Here is an 8989-nt window from a genome sequence, read left to right on the forward strand (position 1 = left end):
AGCATTCTTGGCTGTTGGGAAAGGAAACAAGGGCTCCATTGATTCTGAGCCTGCAATGTATGGCTAAGGAAGTCTAGGAATTGTTCTGAACTATCTGTGAAGGATCCTTCAGGGCAAGAGCACTATTTCAGGAAGGCAGGCTGTGTGTGTAGTAGCCATGTGTACCGAGACACTGCTTGCTTTTCTTCCTCTTCCCCAGCTCATTAGGGAGTGAGGGGAAACTATACAGATTTTGTGAATTATTCCTCCCCTCACCGGCCAGGGGTGAGAGGCATGCACACAAGTCGCATACTTTCTTGCAGTCTGATGGGGAATGGGAAGAAAAGCAAGCCACATCCCAGATCACGTAGCTGCTGCCCCCCGAGCCCTCCCAAAATGGTGTCCTTGCTTCAGGGTCCTCCTCCTTTCTGAGGTTCTCCCTCAATGTGGTTATTTTTGGTGAATCTTTTATTTGTTAGATGCTGTGCAGGAAGTTGAAAAGGCTGAGATGGAAAAAAATACTTTGTCTTTTTTTCTCAGTATAAAGTCACAGGTCACTGTTTTTTTGCCATGCGTAGGCATCCAGTTAAGGAGGCTGTACACTAGATGCCCACCCATAGATCACATGGAGAGCACATTGAACAGTTTCAGAAAAGGGCTGTGTGTAGAGGTTTTGTGCCTTGTCCCATGTGTTTAACAAATTGGATGTATGTCTAAAGCCACGGTTTTAAAAATGCAACATCAAATAAAGCACTTTTCTACTTACACAGCATGATTTAGACTAACAAATCTGAGGCCATTAATTTGGGGTCAGCCTGTAGTTTGAAGGCTGTCCATCCTCTTGGCATTGGATTATTTCTGGGCATTGTTGTGGTGTTCTTTCTGAGCTAGATGCAAAGATTAAGTAGCAGTTATGAGCACTATCCAATTTGCACAAGTAGCCCTGTTGAACTCAATGGGGCAATTCACATAGTGAATCATTTAAAGTATCATGTTCGGTGATTCAGCTGAAACTGAATTTTCTTGTTTTTCTGGCTTAAAGATAGATTTTCTTCTAATTTTTCCTTCTCTTCAGATGGTACTTTTTAATTTTTTTTAAAAGTAATGGGGATCAGTTCTTCAATTTAATATAGCAGACAATCCATTTTATACCCTCTCGCCAATCCTGGAGTAAATGTTAGCAGGGGAAAGCAGGAATGACCATAAAAAAATGAACATAGTACTCTGAGAGATTAGATGTTGTCAAATTATGGTGAAAGTATTGTTAGGTCTGGCATTATATCAGCATATTATTAATGTTTGTTGTATTAAATTTACTCAATGGAAAATAAAATCAGGATGAACCTCTTCATATTTGATAAGAATGTGCATAATTAAAAAGTGAAATGTTACTAGGTTTTATATGAAATCAATCACTTTAATTGGAAAGAGGGATCTTTTATTCCTGTTGGTAATTGGGCTCTTGATAATTTTTAATCAGAATTCATGACAGTTTGTGATAAGTAGGCTCCTTTTAGGCTAAGGAAGCTAAGAAGTTATAATTACCCATGGATTATTCCTGAATGGTTGGAAGGGTTTGATCAAAGAGATGCATGGAGATATATAGAAAAGCTGGTAGCATGTGAACATTCATTGTTTTTTTGTAAGCAGCTAAGGAATAAAAGTGTATTTGATGTGACAGAAACAAAAGCTGCACAGTATCTGAAATAAAATAGATCTTCTTGGAGTGCACAGTGCATGGAAAGAGAAAATTAGGTATTTCTATAGATGAATTAGTCTACAAATAATGGAGTTGAGAATTATGTGAGATGGAAATTTTCTGAAATTATAGAAGGAATTGCCATTAGGATGATTAGTAATTGTAATTTATAAATATAACTAGAGGATTTACCTGATGTTGCTGAGGTCCTTGTGGGGGCTCAGGGCAGAGGTGAATGTTGCATCTATGCAGTTTATTCCAACATGTATTTTACACGATTCTAATGTAGCAATACGTACAGATGAGGCCAGGTTCTCAACTTAGTTCTTTTTGATAAATGAGAAAGCAATCTCATTGTGTTTCAGGGATGTTATAAATATAAGTAACATTTGAAGGTATTCTTTAATAAAGGAAATTGCTTGTTTGACATCCTTGCCTTCACATGAAGTTACTTGTCTGCATGAGTGGAAAATAAAGCATGAAGGACAGTTAGCTGTTAGTCCTGGGGGAATTCTGCAATTGTTGCATTTGGAACTATAGTAAAATTGCAGAATTACCCCACAACTGAGCTGTAAATCTAAATCTCCAGCCTGGGATGGACTGTAATGCCGAGATGCACAGGGTTATCTTCTCTGAGTTTACCAGGTCTTTCAATGGCCGTCTGAGTTCCTGTTTTTCCTGGAGCCTCCAGCTTTGTGGGCATGGCCGGGCAGCCACTCTCCTTTCCTACATCTGCAGTGCAACCCATCCACTAGAGCTGCAAATGTTTCCACAATCTGCCTAGTCAAAAGATAAGCCAGCGTGTATGCTATACCAAAACACTACTTTCATCATTACTGCATTTGGCCCTGAAAATCCAGTCTGGGGTTCTGGTAGATGGCTAACTCTCCTATGAATATTCTTTAATTTGCCAGTTCTTCTCCCCTTTCCTGGTCATTGGCTGATACTCGTTGAATCACATCTGAAAAAAAAAAAAGACTACATTTTCAGTCTTGGGAGGTCTGACAATTTTTGAAGATGGCTGTAATATCTTTTATGACTATGTGTGACTCAGCTTCTCCTGTTCAGTTTTGTATGCTGTGTAACAATGCACAGAACTAATCAAAGGAAGCTGTAGAGAGCTCATTCCAGAACCTAGCCTGAAAGGCCAAACAATGACAGATGTATGCCAGCCTCATGTACATAGCTTCATAAAAATTGTTAACAATGACTGGGCCATCATTTATTGGGAGAATTTACCTACCTGGTTCCATCCAGGCTAAATCTGTGGCTGACCCTAGAAATTCTTTTTTTTGGGGGGGGGGGGCTGCCAAGAATGTGCCAGTAAAAAAGTTTGACTGAAACTTGGGATACATCTACATTGCAGCTATGAGTGTGCTTTCCAACTCAGGTTGATGGATACACACTAGCATGTAAAATAGCAATGTGGGTGGGTGGTGGGGGTAGCATAAGTGACTCTCACATCACCACCCTCTGAGGTGGAGTTTTGGTAAGCCTAAAACAAGTGATCTTGGAGAAACATGCTTGCTGTGGGAATGGTGCTGTTGTGGGGGCCTAGGAGATGGGAGATGGTGCAAAAACACCAGCCTTGTTATGAATGGCTTCCTCTCTTGAGATCTGTAGATGTAAAAGGTTGAACCTCCAGTCATCATGTGTGCATTCACCTCAGGTGTCCTTTTCAGGTGCTATCGCATTTATTGAGAAAAATTATTAATAAAATATTGAAAGACTAATAAAAAGGAAGTTTATGGAAAGAGTTATTTACATGAAAGGAAGAACCCCCTGCCCCTCAACCTAATATTTTAGAGTCTTTCTTTTTGGCCTTTGTCCCTTACTAGATATACTGAGGAGTAGATTTGTAGGACCGAAGCTGAATACCTGTACAATCTTTTGGATTTAACCTTCATCCATCTTCATTTCATCTTCTTCTTTCCCCTGTTTGCTATTTGCACTGGAACAGTCCTAGCCCCTGTGCAGATCCTGCGGCGAGATGAAGATTCAGAAGCAAAAGAGACCCTTAAGATGAGCTTCCCAGCTCTGCATGGCTGGGAGATGTGTCTAATCATAAATACTCTCATTTATTACAGTGACACTTGCCTTGTATTATTTATTTAGCTACCAAGACTTAGTGCAGAGTAAAGACTAAAAATGCAGTCTTAAGAACAAAAGCCACCCCAGCCTCCTTCTTCCTAGAGAAATCCAACCAACAAACCCAAACAAATAAACCCACCCTCAGGCTAATACCTTACAAAGTATTAATAATTTAGTTTAAGAATAATCATTACTTTCTAAAATGAATTTAAGTGCTATTTACACCAGTGCAGGCTCCAAGGGGTATTTTATAATTCAATTTTACAGTGGCATAGCCTGGCTACTTCATTGAAATCAATATAGTTATTTCAGACTTACACCTGTATAAGAGCAGAATTAGGCCTAGTTTGGTTTTGCTGGTTTCATGAAGGAGCTGTATTGATAGTTTAAAGTAGCTAACAAGTGTGAGGATCAGCCTATTGAATATTAATGCACTCATCCCAAGATGGGAAACAACAAACAGCCTAGCCTGAGTCACACAGCAGCAAAGTACAAAGTTGTAGTCATTCATTTGGCAAGTCCATGAGACAATGTGCCTGCAGACTGTGTCTAATATTGCAAGAAGGTTCCAACAGCCAGGCTGGAGTTGCTGAACTTTCTGAATGTTTGTATTCAAAACTGGAATAGGCCTAATTAGCCATTTGCCTATAGCATGATACTCTATCAAATAGCAGTCATATTTTTCACTTTTTGTTGCTGACTGCAGGCATGATAATGCTCTCATAAGGTCTGCAGCAGAGCTAGTGCTATTGATGCCAGTCTCATATCAGTACAGCCCAACTCACAGGGGCTAACAAAGGGGCTGAGACTCGAAAACCCAGTCTTGGCTGACTATGCCATTCACCAGTGTAAAGGAGAGGGACAAGTAATTTGTGACACTGTAAATTCTAGTTCTTGGTCAGCCATATTGTTTATAATAGAACATACTGATGTATTCTCAAATTACCATATAAGACAAATCTGTATATGAATGTGATCTTAGTTACGTGACTCCAGCATTACTAAATAAGCATTACTGTAGAAGTCACGTAGATCAGATTCTGGGCTGGAGATGTTTGGGGAGTCAGTGACAGAATTGGGAATAATACCAGAGATAAGTTGCACAAAAGAATAAAAAATGATCAGCTGTATGATTCCCAGTCTCAATGGCTTGTGAATGTCAGCAGCTAGGAATGCTGCAAAATGTAGGCATTTGTGTCCTAGGAGATAGCATGCTTCGCATCACTTAACAGATGCTGTACCTTGTTTATAATGTCCTTTTAAGGCAACAGAGACTCCCATTGTTATGAAAGGGACAAACAAACCATTCATTCCATAACAGCTGGGTGTTTCTATAAGTATACTTAGAAAGCAAGCTCTGTTGTAGGAAACTATTCAGTGAATGGGACTGTTCTACCATTTTTTACTAAACAAATATTTACCATTAAACATCTTAATACAGAAACACTTATAATTTCTCTTAACCCATTCCTACTATTGTATTTCCTTTAGGGAGAGAGAGAGATCTTTTAGAAAGATCTACCTTAGATGGTATTGAAGATGTAAAACCCATCCTTTTGGGGAAAAGAAAAGTTAGTTGAGATGGGGTGCAGCTGTTGTTAAATGCCAGTTCATTTCCTAACCCCCCTTATCCCCCGAAAGAAAGGGTGAGGGAGAGAAAAGAACAGTCAGTGTAAAAAACGTAGCTTCTGTCTGGTGCTGACAAATCCCTGAATTCCATTGCCCTGGGTGAAGGGACCAAATCCAAATCCTAAGGACATTAGTCTCAGGCAGGGAGCCTGTAACCTGAGCCCCAATGCCCAGGGCTGTAGCTCTCTGGCTTTAGGTTCTGCCTCAGACCCCAGCAAGTGTAAGCAATCCTTGTTGACTCCATTAAAATTGAATTGTGATGCACTTTGGGGTCCTGACTCTCACTATGAGAGTTGCTGCAGGAGATCCCAGGAGACAGTAGGTATGGCAGCTCTGGTGATAAAACTTGCTGCAGAGCTTGTTGTTAAGACTGCTGTTTCTTTTGCTATTTTCCCTCAGAAGTCTTTCTTTTTTTTAAAAAAATTATTGTACAAGAAAAGGAAAGGCTGGCTAAAATAGCCCATTGCCTCATTTTGTTCACTAATTCGGCCTAAAGTTTGACACATCAATTTTGGTCCATTGATTTTCCAACCCACGCATCTCTTGTTTATCAAGCAGCCTGGTATTATATCAGAAGGCCTTTAGTCAGATCACAATCCTTGTACTGGTTGGACCTCCCTGATCTGGCACCCTTGGGACCTGATCAGTCCTTAGGGTTGCCAGATGGTTTAACCAAAAATACCAAACACCCTGGGAAAAAATTCTGCTGAGAAAAAAAAAAGTGTGTGTGTCGGTGTGACAGGGCGCTCGCCCTGCACTGGCCCTTTAAGGGCAGACCCCGGCCTGAACCAGGGCTGGGGAATTTAGCCCAGCTGAGGCTGTACTAGCCCATTAGGGCCCAGCTGGGCGCTATAATAGAGAATGGGCTGCTGCTGTGGGGGGAAGCAGTGAGAACCTGGCTGCTGAGGGAGGAGGAGGCTCCCTGGAGCTAGGGCAGGGCTGGGGAGGCCAGGCAGGGCTAGGGGAGCTCTGGCCCGCAAATCCCCAGACTGCAGGGCTTGAAAGAAGGCCCGCTGGAGGAACATCAACCCCCGGAAGGGGGGCTCAGAGACAGACTTGGGCACTGCCGGAGGGCAGTGTGGCGAAGAGGACGCCGCAGCCGGGAGTAAAGAGGGGAGACACCACCCCAGAGAAGGCACCCCACCTGCCAAGGGAGCCAATTCCGGAAGACAGACGGCAGGGGGATACGGTGGTGAGTGCGAACCCCCTCACAGTCGGGGGGGGGGCAGGGGGGGAGACCAAAGTTGTTGAGCAAAAAAAAAAAAGGACCCCGACAGCAGTTGAGCAAATAAATAAATCAGCATGGCCCCTTGGCCCCTTTAAGAAGCTTTTTTTTTTTCCAGGCAGCCATTTTGTTTTTCTATTTCAGCCACAAGACAAGCCCCTGCAGAACCAGGTAAATGGGGGCCAGTGGAGGGACTTGGGACTGGGCCTGGTTGCTGAGTGTGTCATAGGGTTGCCAGGTGTCTAGTACTTTCTCCTCCTGGCAGGGAAAAAGAAAACAGAAAATACCAGACATTTTAGGTGTCCGGTATTTTCTGAATTTTTTTAACGGACAGAAGGCAAAAATATTGGACTGTCCAGGTCAATACCGGACACCTGGCAACCGTATCAGACCTGAATGAGGAGATTTGCTGGACCAGGAGAGGTTCCCTGTCTTCGGGCTTCCAGTAGGGTGGTTGCCAGATGGTTTTCACAAAAATACGGGACACACTTGATATTACATCACAATCTACATTACATCTTATTAAGAAAATACTGGATATTTATATTTTCGCACTTTATTTCCCGAACAGAAAGATCAAATACTGGACTGTCCGGTTCAAAACTGGACACCTGGCAACCCTAGCTCCCAGCCTGTCCCGACTGCCAGCTGCTTTCTGCCTGCTCCTGGACCTGGCTTGGGTTTGGGATTTGACTTGGGCTTGGGCCCTGGCACAGGCTCAAGCTCCCCCCCCACCACCATCCCCCAGCCGTTGACTTGGCTGAGGCCCTAAAGCAGTGGTCCCCAACCTTTTGGGGCTGCCGGGCGCCTGGGGGCGGGGCCGCTCACATGCTGCGCGTACGGGGCCGGGGCCAAGGCCAGCGCCAGGGCTGGCAAGGGCACGTGCAGCGCACCCGGGGGCGGGGCCGGGGCCAGCCATGCGCCCGAGGCTGGCACCTGCTGCATGCCCGGGGGCGGGGCCAGCCCAGATTGCTCCGCGGGCACACGTAAAGGGCCCGGCAGGCGCCATGGCACCCGTGGGCACCAGGTTGGGGACCACGGCCCTAAAGGGTGGGAGCTCTCTGGCTGCTGCTTCCACCGGTGCCGTGACAGCTGGAGTTCCATGGCTGCCACCAGCCCCAGACCTCCATGGCTGCTGGGGCTGGAGCTCCTCTGCTGCCACTGGCTTTGTTGCCACTGAGGCCAGAGCTCCCCACTGTGTTGCCCATCCTGCCCTGCCAGGCTGCTCCTGCTGAGTTGCTGGCCCCGCTGCTGCACTCCCACTCTCACCACCAGACTTCCTTATCTCTGGGCTCTGTGGTCCAGCAACATCCAGAGAGTCCCAATTTAGGGAGGTACCACCTGTATTATATCAGAAGGCCTTTTCAACTAATTCAGTCTTTGTCTCCCTTTTGCACCTTTTCCATTTGTTGTCATAGGTGGCTGTGACTTTTTCACAGTAGAGCTTAGAATTTGGGTAAATGTGTAGGCTAAGCATCATAACCCTCCCATCCAACTCTTACCTTCTCCTCACTCAGAAACAACACTGGAAACTACATTATAGATGGGGTTGGTAACATTGCCTGTTATTAAGTTTGCTTGACACTTTCCATTATAAGATTCTGTGTTCGGTTGCTTACAAATTTGTCAAACTTTAAGAGTGTGAGTTGAAATTTTTCATGCTTCATATCTGCCTCAGGCTGAAAGTTTTGGGGGAAAATGGGAGCCAAACAGCTGAGCCATTTTTGAGAATGAGGCTTAGGAAAAACACATTGCCTTTCATTATTTAAAAGATTATGGCAATCTTATTTATGGACAGTTTAGAGGAGAGACTTGAAATTTGGGGGGAGGGAAAGAAAAGGCATTTGGGTTAACTTAGGGTTGTGCCTTTTACATGAAAACCTGCCCAGATTTGTACAATTTAAAAACTTTTGAAAATCATAGTTTGCATTAGGGATGTTAAGGACTTGTTGACTATCCGATAAGCATTGCTTATGAGATAGTCTGTTGACTAGTTGATTCCCACCTCCTTGCTTCAAAGTGGCAGCACCGCACAGCTGAGTCGAGGATCAACTATGTGGCACTGACGCTTTGAAACCGCAAAGTGGTGTTTCAAAGGAACAGCTGCCGCACAGCTGATCCATGGCTCAGCTGTGCAGCACTGCCCCCTTAAAATGTCGAAGCGCCATGGAGCTCTGAGTCCCCCACTGACCCTGGGCTCCAAGGCTTTGAAATGCACAAGAGCCCCTGCTGGGGACTCTTGTACATTTCCAAGCAGTCACCTGTGTGCAGCCCGGAGTCAGCGGGACTTCCGGCTGGCCCCTGGCTGTACGCTGTGTTCCGCATTCCTCCTTTGAAATGTACAAGAGCCTCAGCGGGGGCTCTTG

Source organism: Pelodiscus sinensis, chromosome 6 (genome assembly GCF_052426305.1).
Source record: "Pelodiscus sinensis isolate ZL-2025 chromosome 6, ASM5242630v1, whole genome shotgun sequence".
Taxonomy (NCBI): Eukaryota; Metazoa; Chordata; order Testudines; family Trionychidae; genus Pelodiscus; species Pelodiscus sinensis.